An 18,683-nucleotide genomic window follows, 5' to 3' on the forward strand; every position below is an offset into this window, starting at 1 on the left:
GTTTGCATTCCCAACAGCAGTGTATGAGGGTTCCTTTTTCTCCACAACCTCTCCAACATTTGTTACTCTTTGTTTTGTTTGTTTTTGTCATTCTAATGGGTGTATGGTGATATCTTAGTGTAGTTTTGATTTGCATTTCCCTGATGATCAGCGATGATGAACATCTTTTCATGTGCCTACTGGCCATCCATATATCTTCCTTGGAGAAATATCTGTTCATGTCTCCTGCCCATTTTTTGATCGGGTTGTTTGATTTTTTGTTGTTGAGTTGTGTGAGTTCTTTGTATATTATGGATATTAAGCCTTTGTCAGATGTATGACTTGCAAATATTTTTTCCCAGTTAATAGGTTGTTTTTTTGTTTCAATCCTGTTTTCCTTTGCCTTGAAGAAGCTGTTTAGTCTGATGAAGTCCCATTTGTTTATTTTTTCTATTGTTTCCCTTGTCTGAGAAGACATGGTGTCCGAAAAGATCTTTTTAATACTGATGCCAGAGTGTACTGCCTACATTTTCTTTTAGAAGCCTTATGGTTTCAGGTCTTACCTTTAGGTCTTTGATCCATTTTGAGTATATTTTGGTGAATGGTGAAAAAGAATGGCCAATTTTCATTTTTCTACATGTGGCTTTCCAGTATTCCCAGCACCATTTGTTGAAAAGACTTTCTTTTCTCCATTGTATGCCCTCAGTCCTTTGTTGAAGATTAGCTGTCCATAGATGTGTGGTTTTATTTCTGGGCTTTCAATTCTGTTTCATTGATCCGTGCACCTGTTTTTGTACCAGTACCATGCTGTTTTGATTACTGTAACTTTGTGGTATGTTTTGAAGTCAGGGATTGTGATGCCTCCAGCTTTGTTCTTTTTTCTCAGGATTGCTTTAGGAATTTGGGGTCTTTTGTTACCCTATATGAATTTTAAGATTCTTTGTTCTATGTCTGTAAAGAATGTCATTGGGCTTCTGATTGGGATTGTGCTGAATCTGTAGATTGTTTTAGGTAGTATGGACATTTTAACTATGTTTATTCTTCCAATCCATGTACATGGAATGTCTTTCCATCTCTTTATGCTGTCATCCATTTCTTTCAGAAAAGCCCTGTAGTTTTCCTTGTATAGGTCTTTCACTTCCTTAGTTAAATTCACCCTCAGGTATTTTATTATTTTTTGTTGCGATTGTGAATGGTATTGTGTTCTTGAGTTCTTTTTCTGTTAGTTTGTTTTGAGAGTATAGAAATGCTACTGATTTATGTAAGTTGATTTTATACCCTGCTACTTTGCTGTAGTTGTTGATTATTTCTAAAAGTTTTCCAATGGATTCTTTGGGGTTTTCTATATATAAGATCATGTCATCTGCAAACAGTGAGAGTTTCACTTCTTCCCTCCCTTTTTGGATTCCTTTTATTCCTTTTTCTTGCCTAATTGCTCTGGCCAAAACCTCCAGTATTGTGTTAAATAAGAGTGGTGATAGAGGACATCCTTGTCTCATTCCTGTTTTCAGGGGGATGGCGCTGAGTTTTTGCCCATTGAGTATGATGTTGGCTGTGGGTTTGTCATGTATGACCTTTATTATGTTGAGGCAGTTTCCTTCTATTCCCATTTTGTTCAGAATTTTTATCATAAAAGACTGTTGGATCTTGTCAAATGCTTTCTCTGCATCTATTGAGATGATCATGTGGTTTTTATTCCTCAATTTGTTGATGTGTGTATCGTATTGATTGATTTGCGGATGTTGAACCATCCCTGTGTCCCTGGTATGAATCCCACTTGATCATGATGTATGATCCTTTTGATGAATTACTGAATTCGGGTTGCCAAAATTTTGTTGAGAATTTTTGCATCTGTGTTCATCAGCATTATTGGCCTGTAGTTCTCCTTTTTTGTACTGTCCTTGTCAGGCTTTGGTATTAGCGTGATGTTGGCCTCATAGAATGTGTTAGGAAGTGTTCCATCCTCCCTAATTTTTTGGAATAGCTTGAAAAGGATAGATATTAAATCCACTCTTAAAGTTTGGTAGAATTCCCCAGGAAAGCCCTCTGGTCCTGAGGTTTTATTCTTTGGGATGCTTTTGATTGCTGTTTCAATCTCTTTCCTTGTGATTGGTCTGTTCAGATTGTCTACTTCTTCTTGACTTAGCTTTGGGAGATTGTAAGAGTCTAAGAATTTACCCATTTCCTCTAGGTTATCCATTCTGTTGGCATATAGTTTTTTGTAGTATTCTCTTATAATCCATTGTATTTCTGAGGAGTCTGTTGTTATTTCTCCTCTTTTACTTCCGATTTTGTTTATTTGAGCTTTCTCTCTTTTTTCTTTGTAAGACTGGCTAGGGGTTTGTCAATTTTATTTATCTTCTCAAAGAACCAGCTCTTTATTCCATTGATCCTTTCTACTGCCTTTTTTGTTTCAATAGCATTTATTTCTGCTCTGATTTTGTTATTTCTCTCCTTCTGCTGAATTTGGGCTTTTTTTTTTCCTTCTTTCTCTAATTCAGTTAGGTGTAGTTTGAGATTGCTTATTTGGGATTTTTCTTGTTTGTTAAGGTGTGCCTGTATTGAGATGATTTTCCCTCTTAATACAGCTTTTGCTGTATCCCATATGAGTTGGTATGGTATGTTATCATTTGCATTTGTCTCCAGACATTTTTTATTTCTTCTTTAATTTCCTCGATGATCCATTGCTTGTTCAATAGCATATTGTTTAGTCTCCACATCTTTGTGCCTTTCTCAGCTTTTTTCTTGTAATTAATTTCTAGCTTTATAGCATTATGATTGGAGAAGATGCTTGTTATTATTTCAATTTTTTTAAGTTATAGAGGCTTGCTTTGTATTCCAACATATGATCTATCCTTAAGAATCTTCCTCGCATGCTTGAGAAGAATGTGTATTCTGCTGTTTTTGGATGAAGTGTTCTATATATGTCTATTAAGTCCAATTGTTTTAGCTTTTTGTTTAGCTCCACTGTTTCCTTGTTGATTTTCTGTCTGAGTGGTCTGTCCATTGATGTGAGTGGGGCGTTGAGGTCCCCTACTATTATTGTGTTATTTTTGATATCTTCTTTTAGGTTTGTTAATAGTCGCTTTATGAACTTTTGTGCTCCTGTGTTGGGTGCATAGATATTTATAAGCATTATTTCTTCTTGATGAAGTGTCACTTGGATCATTATATATTGGCCCTCTATGTCTCTCTTTACCTGCCTTATCTTGAAATCTGCTTTGTCTGATATAAGTATTGTGACACCTTCTTTCTTTTGTTTGCCATTAGCTTGGAGTATTGTCTCTGAGCCTGTGTTTGTCCTTGGAGCTGAGGTGTGTTTGCTGGAGGCAACAAAGTGTTGCATCTTGTCCTTTAATCCATCTTGCCACTCTGTGTCTTTTTATTGGAGAGTTCAATCTGTTTACATTGAGGGTGATTATTGATGCATGAGGGCTTAATGCTGTCATTCCGTTGCTTGTTTTCTGGTTTTCCTGAATTTCCTTTGTCTCTCATCCTGTGTGTTTTAGCCTACCCATTGAGTTCTGCAATTTCTTATGCTGGGTTTCTTAGCTTTTTCCCTATTTATTTTTTTGTGTCTCTGTTCTGTTTTTCAGTTTAGCGGCTACCCTGACGTTTGTATTCAGAATCTCCTGCATAACATGGTCCATTTTATGATCATCTCTTATTTCCTTAGTCTAAACTGATTCAGTCCCTTTCCTCCTCCCCTCCTAAGTTATTGTCTTCATCTTTTATTCCAACTTGTGTTGTGAGTTTGTGGTTAGAGTGATAAGATTATCTTTGTTTTTGGTGATTTCCTTCCTTTTATCCTAATGCTATAGTTGAATATTTGCTATCTATTCTGATTCTATCTGTCTCCTTACTCTGTGTTTTGTGACCCCTTTCTCTCTTTTATTCTTTTTTCAGGTATGAGGGCCTTCTTGAGGATTTCTTGTAGTGGGGGTCTCATGGCTACAAAGTCCCTTAGCTTTTGTTTGTCTGGGAAAGATTTAATTTCTCCCTCATATCTGGAGGATATTTTTGCTGGATAGAGTATTCTTGGCTGAAGATTTTTATCCTTTAAAGTTTTGAATATGTCATTCCAATCTCTCCTAGCTTGTAAGGTCTCTGCAGAAAAATATGCTGAAAGTCTGATAGGGGTTTCTTTGTAGGTTATTTTCTTCTGCCTTGCTGCCCTGAGTCTTCTTTCTTTGTCACTCATTTTTGCCATTTTTACTACTATATGCCATGCAGTAGGTCTTTTTACATTGACATATCTAGGAGATCTGAAAGCTTCCTCCACACACATTTCTCTCTCCTTCCCTAGATTTTGGAAGTTCTCTGCTATGATTTCTTTGAGCATGCTTTCTGCTCCATTTTCCTTTTCCATGCCCTAGAGTATACCGATAATTCTTAACTTGCATTTTCTCATGCAGTCAGCTATTTCTCAGAGATTTTCTTCAGTACTTTTTAGTCTTAGTTCTCTTTCTTCCTCCGTCTGGAGCCATTCAACCTGTCTATCTTCAATTATGCTAATTTGCTCCTCTATGGTGTCTACATGGGCATTCAGTGAATCTGTATTCTGTTTTATCTGATCCATTGTATTTTTCATCTCTAGTATTTCTGATTGATTCTTCTTTATAGTTTCAATCTCTTTTGTGAAGTAACTCCAGAACTCGTTGACTTGTTTCTCTATATTTCCCTTTACCTCATTGAGTGTTTTGATGATAGCTATTCTGAATTCATTGTCATTTAGTTTACCTACTTCCAAGTCCTCAGGACATAATTCTGTGTTTTTATTGTTTTCCTTCTGGTCTGGAGCTTTTGTAAATTGCTGGATGGTAGAGGAATAGTTTTTGCACATAGTGCTATTATTTGGTTGCAGTTACAGCCTGTCACCACTAGATGGGGGTCGAGAGCTGCATATTCTGAGCCCTCTGCCTTCAGCCAAAGTGGCGGTGCACAGCACGGGTTGGGGGAGGGGGACACTTTCTCTTGTGCCAGGACCCGGTTTCCCAATCAGTTCTCGCTCTCTGGTCTCCTGGGGTCTTGGCTTGATGGGGTCACCCCACATGAAAGCTTTCACCCCATTAGAGGGCTTCCATCTGAGCTGCATGGGCCATGGGAGTCCTGGATGATCCCCTGGATGTGTGGCCCCTCCCCCACTCCTTTCCCCACAGATCCTCCCGTGGCAGACATCCCAGTCTTTAGGGGAGGGAGCGAAGTTCTCTCTTACCCTATTCCAGCTCCTCCAAGGGTGGCTCCAGCCTCTCCACCCTCTGTCATTTGGGTGCTGTGGGTCTCTGAGGATTCCTGTGCTATTAGGATAGTTTTTGTTGGAATGTGGTTACTCCTTTTTTTGTATGTTGGAGGGGAGAGAGTCCTGTGTGAGCTCACTCCACCATGATGCTGACGTCACTCCTCTCTCTAGCACCATTTGTTAAAAATGGTTACTTCTATATATTGAATTACCTTCATATTTTCATTGAAAATTAATTGACATATACATGTGGGTCTATTTCTGAACTCTCTAGTCTGTTCCATTGATCTATATGCTTATTTGTTCCTTATATCAAAATGTCATAATTATTGTATCTTCATAGTAAGTCTTGAAATTGAGTGACTTGAGTCCTATGATTTTGTTTTCCTTTTCAAAATTGTTTTGGCAATTCTATATTCTTGGCTTTTCTTCAGTTGAATTGTGTCCCTCAAAAGCTATGTCCAAGTCTGAAGCCCAGTGCTTGTGAATGTGACCCTATTTGGAAAAATGGTCTTTGCAGATGTAATTAAGGTAAAGATCTTGGGATAAGATCATCCTGGATTGGAGTTAGCACTAAATCTGATAACCAGTGTCCTTATAAGTGACAGAAAAGAAGCCACACTGAGACATAGCAGGAGAAGGCCTGTGAAGACAGAGGCAGAGGTTGGAGTGATGTGTCTACAAGTCAAGGAATGCCAAGGATTGTCAATAGTCACTAGAAGCTAGGAGAGAGGCATGGATTGGATTCTCCCTGAGAGTCTCCAGAAGGAACCAACCCTGGCAAAACCTTGATTTCAGATTTCTAGCCTCCAGAACTAGGAGAGAAAAACTTCTGCTTTTGTAAGCCACCTGCCTTGTGTTAATTTGTTATGACAATCCTAGGAAACTAATCAACTTTCCATATAAGTTTCAGAATCAGCTTATTAATTTCTATTTTTAAAATACCTCTGGCAACAAATGGTCTTAGAACAACTGGACATCCACATGCAAAAAAATAAATCTTCACAGAAATTAACTCAAAATGAATCATAGCCTAAATATAAACCACAGAACTATAAAACTCCTAGAAGATAACCTAGGAGAAATCCTAGGTGATCTTGGATATGGTGATGACTTTTTCAATACAACACCAAGGGCACATTCATGAAGAATTGAGAAGCTATACTTCATTAAAATTAAAAACTTCTGCTCTGCAAAGAACAATATCAAGAGAATAAGAAGATAAGCCAAAGACTGGGAGAAAATGTTTGCAAAAACTACATCTAATAAATGAGTGTTATCCAAAATATACAAAGAGCTATATGAGAAATACACTGAAAACTGTTGAATTTTAAACTTAACAATAATAAAACAAACAACTCAATTAAAAAATGAGCTGAAGACCTTAACTGACACCTCGCCAAAGAAGATATACAGATGGCAAATAATCATATGAAATGATGCCCCTCATCATATATCATCAGGAAAATGCAAATTAAAACAACATTATGATATCACTACACACTTATCAGAATGGCCAAAATCCAGAACACTGACATCACCAAATGCTGATGTGGATGTGAAGCAAGAGAAACCCTCATCCATTACTGGCGGGAGTGCAAAATGGTACGGCCACTTTGGAAGACAGTGATTTCTTACAAAACTAAACATACTCTTACCATATGATCCAGCAATCATGCTCCTCATAATTTATCCAAAGAAGTTGAACCCTTGTGTCTACACCAAAACCTAGATGTTTTTCAGTTTTATTCATGATTGCCAAAACTTTGGAGCAACAAAGATAGCCTTCAGTAGGTGAGTGGATAAACTGTGGTGTATCCTGACTTTGGAATATTATTCAGCATTAAAAAGAAATGAGCTATAAAGCCATGAAAAGATATGGAGGAACTTTAAATACATATTTCTAAGTGAAAGAAGACAATCTGAAAGGCTACATACTGTATGATTCCAACTATATGACATTCTGGAAAAGACAAAACTATGGAGATGAGAAAAAGATCAGTGGTTGTGGGAGCAGTGGAGGGATAAATTGGCAGAGCACAGAGGACTTTTGCAACTGTAATATGCTATTATAATGATGAATACATTATACATTCGTCCAAACCCATAGAATGTACAACACCAAAGTGAGCTCCAAGTAAACTATGCATTTTGGGTGGTAATGACGTGTCAGGGTAGGTTCATCAATTGTTACAAATGTACCACTCTTGTGGGGATGTTGACAATGGGGAAGCTTATGCACATGTGGTGTCAGGGGTGTATGGGAAATCTCTGTATCTTTGCTGTGAACCTGAAACTGCTCTAAAAGAATAAAGTTCTTTAAAATAAAATAAAATAAAGCCTGCTGGGTTTTTGATTATTATTGAAACAGATCTATAAATCGATATTAAAGAACCAACACCTTGAGCAGGTAGCGTGGCCGAGCGGTGTAAGGCACTGGATTTAGGCTCCAGTCTCTTTGGAGGCATGGGTTTGAATCCCACCGCTGCCAAATTAGAGTTTTGGGGACAGTCCCTTGGCTGAGTGGTTAAGCTCAATCGCTGTGCTTCGGCAGCCTAGAGTTTTGAAGTTTCGAATCCTCAGTGTGGACATGGCACGGTTCATCAACCATGCTGAGGCGGCGTTCCACATGCCACGACTAGAAGAACCCACAACTAAAGGTACACAACTATGTACCAGGGGGCTTTTGGGAGAAAAAGGAAAAATAAAGTCTTTTAAAAAAAAAAAGAACTGACACCTTAAAAATATTAAATCTTCCAATTCATAAAAATGATGTATTTCTATATTTACTTAGGTTTTTAATTTCTTTTAATCATGTTTGATCTTTTGGTGCACAATCCCACATATATTTGTTAAATTCATTCCTAAGTATTTTATGTTTTGTAATGCTATTATAAATGGTATTTTAAAATTTCATTTCCAATGGATCATTGTTAAAGAAAAGTAATTGATTTTTTCACATTGACTTTGTATCCTGTAAATGTGGTAAAGTATTTCATTAGTTTAGATTATTTAGATTTTCTACATAGTCAATTATATAATCTGTGAATTAAGATGGTTTTACTTCTTTGTTTCCAATCTAAATCACTATATGTCTAAATGTCTATATTATTATTGCTTTTCAACTTATTGCACTGACTCAGGTCTCTAGGATGGTGTTGAATAAGAGTAGTGAGGGCAAACATCTTTGACTTGGTCCCAATCTTATGTGAAAAGCATTCATTTTTCACCATTATATATGACAGCTGTAACTCTTGCATTATCAACTTGGGAAAATTATCTTTTATTCACATTTCCTGAGAATTTGTATCATGAATATTTGTTGAATACTGCCAAATGCATTTTCTGAATCTGTTCAGTTGATCATATGTTTTTATTTTTTTTGTTGTTGACATGATAAGTCACTTTGGTTGAATCAAACTCATATTCCTGGGACAAACTCTGCTTGGTCAGAATATACATATATATATTTTTTTTTTTTCTTTTTTTGAGGAAGATTAGTCCTGAGCTAACATCTGTGCCCATCTTCCTCTACTTTATATGTAGGATGCCTGCCACATCATGGCTTGACAAGTGGTGCCATGTCCGCACCTGGGATCCAAACTGGCAAACCGCAGGTAGCTGAAGTGAAACATGCAAACTTAACTGCTGCACCACCAGGCCAGCCCCAGTATATATATATTTTTGTCATACATTGCTAGATTTGGTTAGCTAATATTTTATTATGAATTTTTGCATGTATGTTTCTGAGGGCTATTTGTATTATTTCCTGTTGTATTTCTTTTCTGGTTTTGTTATTAGAGTAATTCTGGCTTTATAACATGAGTTGGGATGTACACATTTCTATTTTCTGGAAGAATTTTTGTAGAATTCGTATTGTTTCTTCCTTTAATGTTGATCTGTTGTACAACACTGTACTTAGATTCAATGATAACATGTTGTATGTTTAAAAATTTGTTAAGAGAGTAGATCTCATGTGAAATATTCTTACCACAATTGAAGAAAAAGAAATATTGATATAATTCACCAGCGAAGCCATCTGGGCCAAAAGGTTTCTTTATCAAAAGGTTTTCAACTACAAATTCTTTCATTTAATAGATATAGAATATTATGTCTTTCAAGGAATTTATGCATTTCATGTATATTCTTGAATTAATTGTCAAAGGATGAAAATTTACTCTGTTATTGTCCTTTTAATGCCTGTATGATCTGCAGTGATATTACTCTCTCACTCTTGATACTGGTAATTTGTGCATCTCATTTTTTGTTCTTTTTGATCAATTTGGCTGAAATATTATTTTTATCATTCTTTCCAAAAATTGAAAAAGAATACAGTTCATGTACCTTAGCTGTTATTTTATACCATTCATATTGGCTTATTGCATTGGATGCAATGGCAATTTTGTGTTCTATCAAGGTAATTATAACAGTCTATAGAGCTTTTGGTGTAATTGTTTTTGTTTGTTTTGATTCCAGTTATATTGCTTTCTGCTCTTTTTATTATTTCCTTTTCCTTTGGGCTTTAATTTGCTTTTCTTTATCTAAGTTTCTTAGTCAAAGTTCAGATCATTGATTTGGACTTTCTTTTCTTTTCTAATGTAAGCATTTAATACTCTAAATTTCCTTCTAAACCTTGCTTTAACTGCATCTAAAAATTTTTGGAGTTTTGTAGCTTTATCCTTTTCAATTCAAAATATTTTCTTATTTTTCTTGTGATATTACTTTGACCAATGAGTTATCTAGAAATGTATTTGTCGTAGGCTGAATGGTGGCCAACCGAAGACATCAGGTCCAAATCTCTGAAACCTGTAAATGTTACTATATAAGGAAAAAGGGCCTTTGCAGATGTATGTTAAAGATTTTAACACAGGGAGATTATCCTGGATTTTCCAGGAGGGCCCTAAATCTAACACTAAGTGTCCTTATAAGAGAGCGGCAGAGGGAGATTAGACACACACAGAGGTAGAGGAGGAGGAACACATCAAAGAGATAGGGATTGGAGTGATGTGAGCACAAGTCAAGGCAGCCACCAGCAGCCGGAAGAAGCAGGGAACAGATTTCCCTCAGAACCTCCAGAAGGAGCTGGCACCTTGATTTTGTGTCGGTGAGACTAATTTTAGACTTCTAATCCCCAGAACTGTGAGAGAATAAATTTCTATTGTTTTAAGTTAGTAAATTTTTTTTTTTTTAAGATTTTTTTATTTTTTCCTTTTTCTCCCCAAAGCCCCCGGTACATAGTTGTATATTCTTAGTTGTGGGTTCTTCTAGTTGTGGTATGTGGGACGCTGCCTCAGCGTGGTCTGATGAGCAGTGCCATGTCCGCGCCCAGGATTCGAACCAACGAAACACTGGGCCGCCTGCAGCGCAGCGCGCGAACTTAACCACTCGGCCACGGGGCCAGCCCCTTAAGTTAGTAAATTTGAGTTAATTTGTTATAGCAGCCTCAGGAAACTGATACAGTGTTCTTTTAATTTCCAAATATTTGGGGATTTTTTTTTTAGATATCTTTCTGTTACTGATTTCTTGTTTAATACTGTTGTGATCAGAGTGTATGCTACATGATTCCAAGCCTTTTAAATTTTGGGAGTATTTTTTATGGCCTAGAATATGGTCTATATTTGTGAGTATGTCATGTGCTTTTGGAAATAATGTACATTCTGCTGTTGGGGGGAGTGTTTTATAAATATCAGTTAGGTTTAATTGGCTAAGGAATTATGCATAACTTTTGAAAACTTCTACTCTTGCCTTGTATTCATCAGAGACAGTGGAGAACAAAGGCTCTCCTATATGATGTGTGTTGAAAGATGCAAAATAAGTGTCCTCTTCATGAGATATTATAGTTACCTTGACAGAACACAATATTAGAAGTGTATCCAATTGGTCCCAATCCCAGGATGGAGAGTATAAAATAGGAGCTAAGATGCATCAACTGTATTCTTGGGATTCAAATTTGCCTAGAAAGTTGCTCTGATTTATTGTAAACAATAAATTAATTCAGGAATTAATCATAAGTACTAAAAATGGCTCGTTTATTTTTATACTATACTAATTCTTATTCTAATACTAATTTCTTAGGTATTAATTATGTGTAAGGCAGTGAGGTTACAATATTTGTAGCCACCTGTAGAAATAGTTACACATTTATATTTTTTAATCTTCATTATCTGCAATAAAAACTTCAGGAACAAAATATGATTACCTAATTATATTAGGGATTGAAATCGAAGAAAATTATTGAGACTTTAGATTGTACGATTATCTATTTTATATTTTAATTTTCCTTTTATAGATAGTAATACACAGATATATCATTCCTATACTGATGCCATTTTATCTACAATGTGAGGATATTTATTCACTGTTTTGGGGAAACATCCTTTGGTTCCTATGTATAGAGTTAATCACATAAACTATTTTGAATAGATAATATTCACTTTATTCCTATCCTACCAAAGTGGTTGAATATCTTAAGGCATTGTAATTATGTAAGAGCTCATGAAAATATTTTAACCTGAAATGTATCATAAAATAATAAAAAAGCTAAAAATAAGTGTCTTAGAGTAAGAATATGAACACAGTCCTTGTCTTTTTCCAGTTCTCAGAGCAAAAAGGAAAAAAAAAATTGAGTGGAATACTTCCACAAAATAAGGTGATGACAATTTGATTAAATAAACACCACAAAGCCAACAAAATCTTTCTGAAAGAGAAAAACATAGCTACATATATCCAGCACTGAAAAACACAGTCATTTGTGAGAAATTTTTTACAGTTTAAATAGATTAATGTAAACATCAGAGTAAGGAAATTGTTTCTAATTATAAAATATCTGAAATGTACAAACACAAATAGAGAATAACATAATGAATAGCCATATGCTCATGACCCATATTTAACAAATGCTATTTTTAAAGATAATTTTACTGCAGATTTTTTAAGATAGTAAAATGTTATTGATAAAATTGGAACTCATGCAGTGCCACTTTCTAGCCTATTTCCATTTCTTCTTTTCTTCCATTTCCCTTGTCCTGAGGTTGGTGTTATACTTTTGTAATTGTGATATTTTCAATATATGTATGTATCCTTAAATAATATGTAAAATTATTTTTAATATTTTTGAAGTTTATATAAATGTTATCATCTGTATGTATTCTTTAGCTATTTGTTTGTTTTCTTGACATTATACTTTTAAGGTTTACTCCTATTGATGTATGTGGCTCTGGCACATTCGTATTCAATATTGTAAAGAAATTCATTACACATTTCCACCACAATTTGTTTATTCATTTTTCTACTGGGAAGATATTTACTGTATTTGTATTTTTTGCTATGATAACCAAGGCTTAATCAATATCACTGACATGACCTGTTGTACAATCGTCTAAGAGTTTCTCTATAGTATATTTCCAGAAGTAGAGCTACCAGGTCATTTGTTATGAGCATCATCAGCTTTATTGCATGTAGCCATCATTTCTCCAAAGTATTTGTGGGAGCTTACTCTCCCTATAGTAGTATATGAAAAGTCGTAGTTTCCCACATTCCTATCAATTTTTGGTCTAGTCAAGCTTTTAACATTTTCCAACATGATAGATGTAAAATAATATTTACTATTGTTTTAATTTTCAATCCTCTGATTACTAATGAAGTTAATCAACTTCTATGAATTGCGTGTTTAATGCCTGCCATTTTTTCATTTGCTTTTTTTTCTTATTTTCTTATAAGATATTATGAAATATCTTTATTGCGGGTAATAACCTTTTTGTGCTTCCATAGTTTGAAAATACCTCTTCCCATTCAATGTCTTATAATTAAACTTTGTCTGTGAATCTTTTGTCATTTAATTCCAATGTAACAAAAAAATCATCATTCTTCTTGTGCACTCTTGTCTATTTTGTGTCTTGTTTAGGGAATTTTCAACCTTGAGATTCCAACTTTTAAAGTTTTGCTTTTTCTATGTAAACTGTTAATCTATCTGGAATTTATACTTCCTTATACTAGGGTAAGAGTACTATTTTTTCCCCATATGTGGACCCAAATGTTCTAAAACCATGTCTGAATAATTTTACTTTCTCTTGCTACTCTGTGCTGGCTGTTACTAAACGCTGATAGATGTGTGGACCTGGGTCCCGTCTCTCTTTTCTCCTCTGTTCTCTATGCATCAATATCACATTGTTTTGTCTTGAAATTGCTATACCTTAATGATAACTTGATATTTATACTCCTTATTTTTCTTATTCAAAACATTTATGACTACTCTTGGCCCTCATTATTCTATATGAATTTCAGCATCGATTTTCAAGTTCCACAAGCAACCTTTCTGACATGTTGATTAGAATTGCATTAATGTGCAGAGTTGATAAATTCCATAATTTCAAAATAGTGAAAACATAAACGATCTTTTGAGATATATGTTAAAAACTGTCATTTGAGATTAAAATAGTTATACTTTCTACTTTTAAAAAAATTCACAGGCACTGCTAACTCTATTCCAGTTGTAAACTATGGAAAGATGGTTAAATTTCATTAGAGGTAATTTTTTTTCCCGTCCAAGTTCATGGACATCCCTGATCTCTACCCATGGACAACCCTAGGGTTAAGAGCCCCTGTTTGAACAGACTGTCTGTTTCCCCACAATTGATTCCCTTCCTTTGCCCTGCATTTTCTCTCTGGGGTTGGGGAAGAGACAGCACAGAACTAAGTCAGAGGTCTTTAAGTGACACCAGAAAACCAAATCAGTGATTTTCAAGATGGGGTTGATTACTCCTCTAGGAAGTCAGAAGAAAATGATGAAGACATGAAGTCATGAATGAAAGGATAAAAGACTTGAAGAACAGAGAACGAAAACATATATACAAATAAATTTTTTTGTATACATACATAAAATGTTTATGTACATGTAGAAAGAACAAGCGGTCTAAAATGTATATTCATAATATAAAGAGAAGATAATGAAAAGATCAATGATGTGATACAAGGAAGTAATGGTCAAATAAGTTATGCAAGAAAATTCTAAGTAACTTAAGTTTTCACACTGAAGCACTCCTCAAATATAAAGCTAAAATAATTACAATATATTCACTGATTGACATTTTTACCATCCATCCATCCTTCAGGATTAAAAAAACACCAGGAATATAGACAGAAATAAATAGCTTATTTACCATGGGAGTATAAAAATTGGGGCATCATATTTCTCTGTTAAAAAGATGTTTATATACACATATGCATATAGATAAATAGATATATATGTTCAGATTAAGATGATGTAATGTCCATAAAATTTTTTAGGGAAAACGATTGTGAGAAAAATTTCTACATACAGTAAAGCTATAAGATTAGTGTGTAAGAAAAGATAAAGACATTGTCATTTTTGGAACTTGTAGCAGGTAAAATCTTCAAGATTAATTGGTAGATCCAGATTTTCAAATTGAGATCCATTGCTAGATACTGGACCCCCTCTTTATTCTTACAGTGTGTCTTCTTAGGTTTCCCAGGTACGTTGTTTTTCTGAAATTTATCAACTAACTCAAGTGATTGATTGTCTGATTTTTCCCGCTACACTAAATCAATACAAAGTCTAGACATTGTGAGTTTCAGCACAAGTTCTCTGTGGAAAACTTATGGCAGTTTGAATTGGCACCGCAGATGAATCCTTTGAAATTTTATTTTTAATGAAAGATTTATGGCAGGGTATATCCTCTCATCTTGCTGACAAATGTTAGCAACAATTGCCATGTGTATAGACTCTCTCCATTGAGGTGAGTTTGGGTTTTCCAGAATTGATCTTTGACAAAAATTTAAATGAAAGCATTTATTTGGGAGATAATCCCAAGACTGGTGTAGAGGACTGGGGAAGTGAAGCAAGAAAATGAGGTGGCCAATAATAGGTACATTATTAAGCTAGTATGGTGGTTAGTAGCTGGACCTTAATCCTTTTGGAGACCTCTGGGATTCAGTGTATAACATGTGCCTCAGATTGTTTCTCCATCCATGAGGCAGGTACACACCTACCCCTATCAAGTATTGTTGAGGCTTGTTCCTGGGTCGTGGGGGAAGCTTAAATTTTCCGGCACTTCTGGGGTACTCTGGAATGCAGAAGAGAGCACTTCTCTTTCAACTAAGAGCACCAGCAGTTGAAAGACCTTTGCATAAAGCTCAAGGGGCTATTGGTGGAGCACCAACCTTTACTATAACATACTTCAGGTGATTGGAATTGGATATAATTTAATTAAGTATGTTAGGTGCTTCTGGCAAAATATGAATGGGAGTGTAAATTTAATGTTTCTATTAGCAGGGTGGGATATTCAGGATAGTGAAGATGGTGAGAGCAATAAAAACAATCGTGTAACTACAGCTGTAGTTTACAGTGCCAAAGCCTGATAACATTTTATTACTGTGACGGGCAAGGACAGTCAAAAAGATCTTATTAATCAGTAATTATAGAATTACAATAATAATATATTTAATAATTAATTCATAGTCAAAAATCAACCTCAGCTGAAACTGTATTGTAATATACATTAACAATAATAATGCTTTATTTTCAAGGCTTAGGAAAGGAGAAAGTAATGTTTTAAAATGGGTCATTTTGATTAATTTTCAGGTATACAGAGGAGGAAGAATTTATAATAGCAAGAGAATAAATAAGACAAAGTGTGAACAAAGTTCTGCCTTCTGAAGTTATCGTATCATTCACAGAGGTACAAACATGTGTAAAGTAGTGAGAACTCCTGGGTACGTCACAATGTCAAGACAGGACTGTCGGAATGTCAGGTGACTTTTTATCCTTCTAACTAATTTTATTAAATTTGTAGTCTTATTCATTGCAGACTATAAAAATACTTGACTTCATGGATCACTGAGAGTAGGGAAAAGGCTAGACAACGCAAACTGTACCAAAAATTATGTATGCCAATCTAACTAAAAAACTGGTGTTACCATCGGTGTCCTTTTGAGAGCCACATCTACTAAGATCTAAGGGTCCTAATTAATGGTAGTCACTTTATTCTTGGCTGAAGAAATAAGTACACCATAATATAACTCCTTGGTGTTTGGGTCATAGATGATTAAAACCAAGAACATCATTCTTAAACCCTATGAGTGAAGATGAACTGGATTCGGTTCAGTTTTAGATAATTTTATTCTGAATAAAGCTAAAATTAAGCATTCTTTTCTGGAAATAAGTAAAAAGTTAATTAAAACTGGAGAGGCTGTAGAGTGGGAAATTGAACAAATTTAACCCCAAACCAAAAATATTATATAAATTAGTAACCTGTTGAAACACGACTTGTGAATGGTGTTCTCTGAGCTACTGGGGTGAATGTACCCATGCCAGAAAACTGGGAGCTCTGTCATTTTCAAGCCAAGTGTCGTTATTTTACTGGGACTATGATTTTTGTCAAAACATATGGACATTCTTCTTGGTCAAATGCAGGAATTTAATATGACCGCAGGACTACTGCAGTCATCGGTAGGAAGGACTGAGGTGGGGGATATGCCAGGAGGTCTTTGGCTTTAGTTATATTAATTTAACTGAAGCAAAAAATTGAAAGAATGCAACAGTCTTTATTATTTATATTTCCTACTGGATTGGGAGAATTTTTGCATACTTACTACTTTGCAGTATTTTTTAATTAGAGAACCGATGTAGATAGTCTTTCAGCATCCCGAATAGGAAGGAAGATTTGTAACTGGATGTCATGACTCTGAATTATTAAGGATGTAAAAGCTGGAGACAGGTCATTTCTTTAGGAAAAAGCACAGTCCTGACCGTGACCATGGAGGGTGACTGCACACAGACAAATTCTGTCCACCCTCTGCACATGGGGACATGTGTATTGGTGTGTGGGTAGGGTCTCCAGTTCTGCTCAGATGTGTGGAACCATCAGGGAATGAAATCACATGAGCAGAGGGGAGAAACGTTGGTGTTAATATCAGATTATTACTTAATATTAAATTTACCATTTAAAATGGGTTGTTTTGATTAATTTTTACGTATACAGAGGAAGAAGAATTTATAATAGCAAGAGAATAAGTAAGACAAAGTGTGAACAAAGTTCTGCCTACTGAAGTTATTGTATCATTCACAGGTGCAAATGTGCGTAAAGCAGTGAGAATTGCTGGGTACATTACAATGTCAAGCTAGGACTGTTGAAAATTAATACTTAATTAATATCAGATTTACAGGCTTTGTCAAAAACCCTTGTGACTCTTGTTTATCTCTTGGAGTTTTGAGCCTTTTTTTCATTCACTGGTTTTTAAAATTAACCAATTAATCAATTTAAGGCCAGGAAGAACAACAACACCCTTCACTGATTTTTGGCCAAGAATTTCCCCTAAATGATGTGCAATGATAAAACTGTAGTCATTTCTCTAATGAATGCTCATGCTTCCATTTTCCCCATCCTCCAATTTGCAGAGAACTTACTTAGAAAAGCATTTCATGTGAATTATTTTATGCATGTTGTAAAAGTCATTTGAAATAATTTACACGAAACATGAGTGATATACGTGAGAACAACTGAATGATAAGATTTCTAAAAGTCCTACATTGTTTTGGGGAAAAGCAATCAACTCTGCAGCTACTTTGAAAATAGTTGAAGAACATGAAACAATGGGAAGTGTGTTTTAGAATAACACATCATGCAAATGGTGTGACAGATTTGCTTGAATGCGGCTAAAGACAGAGCAAAACAATAGAACTGAAGGGATTATAAATAAACAAACCATGAAAAAATTAAAACTAAATTCTAAAATGGTATTTTCTTCTTAAAAATAAAGATTGGTGTATTAGTCAGGGTTCTCCAGAGAAACAGAATAAATATAACATATGTGTATTATATATATATATATATGTATAACATATGTGTATTATATTATATATATATATATATATATATGTATATACACACATATGTATATATATGAGAGGAGATTTATTGCAGGAATTAGCTCACATGGTTATGGAGGCCAACAAGTCCCATGATTTGTCGCGTACAAGCTGGAGAACCAGGAAAGTCTGTGCTGTAATTCAGTCTGAGTCCAAAGGCTTGGGAATGGAGGGCGGGGGTGGAGGAAGCAATGGTATAGGTCCTGGCTTGAGTATGAAAGCAGGAGAACAAGGAGCACCAATTTTCAAGGGCAGGAGGAGATGGATGTCCCAGCTCAAGTAAAAGAGCAAATTTGTCCTTCCTCTGCCATTTTGTTCTATTCAGGACTTCAGTGGATTGGATGACGCCCATCCACAATGGGAAGGGCAGTCTTCTGTACTCAGTCTACTCAGTCCAATGTTAATCTTTTCTAGAAACACCCGCAGGGACATACTCAGAAATAATGCTTTACCAGCTATCCAGGCATTCCTTAGCCAAGTCATGTTGATGCATAAAATTAACCATCACATCTGGGAAATCATTCTGAGATGGAAGTTGTAAAATACTGGACATATGGAGATAATAAAATTTACTTTGTG

The 18,683-nt window shown here is 35.3% G+C and overlaps 1 non-coding gene across 1 annotated transcript; it reads left to right on the top strand.

Annotated features, from left to right (window-relative positions):
* Window positions 1–7,627: 7,627 nt before the first annotated feature.
* Window positions 7,628–7,709, top strand: TRNAL-UAG (transfer RNA leucine (anticodon UAG)). Its single transcript has one exon. It is a non-coding gene; the product is annotated as a tRNA-Leu (tRNA).
* Window positions 7,710–18,683: the final 10,974 nt, after the last annotated feature.

Source organism: Equus asinus, chromosome 7 (assembly GCF_041296235.1).
Source record: "Equus asinus isolate D_3611 breed Donkey chromosome 7, EquAss-T2T_v2, whole genome shotgun sequence".
NCBI classification, from domain to species: Eukaryota; Metazoa; Chordata; class Mammalia; order Perissodactyla; family Equidae; genus Equus; species Equus asinus.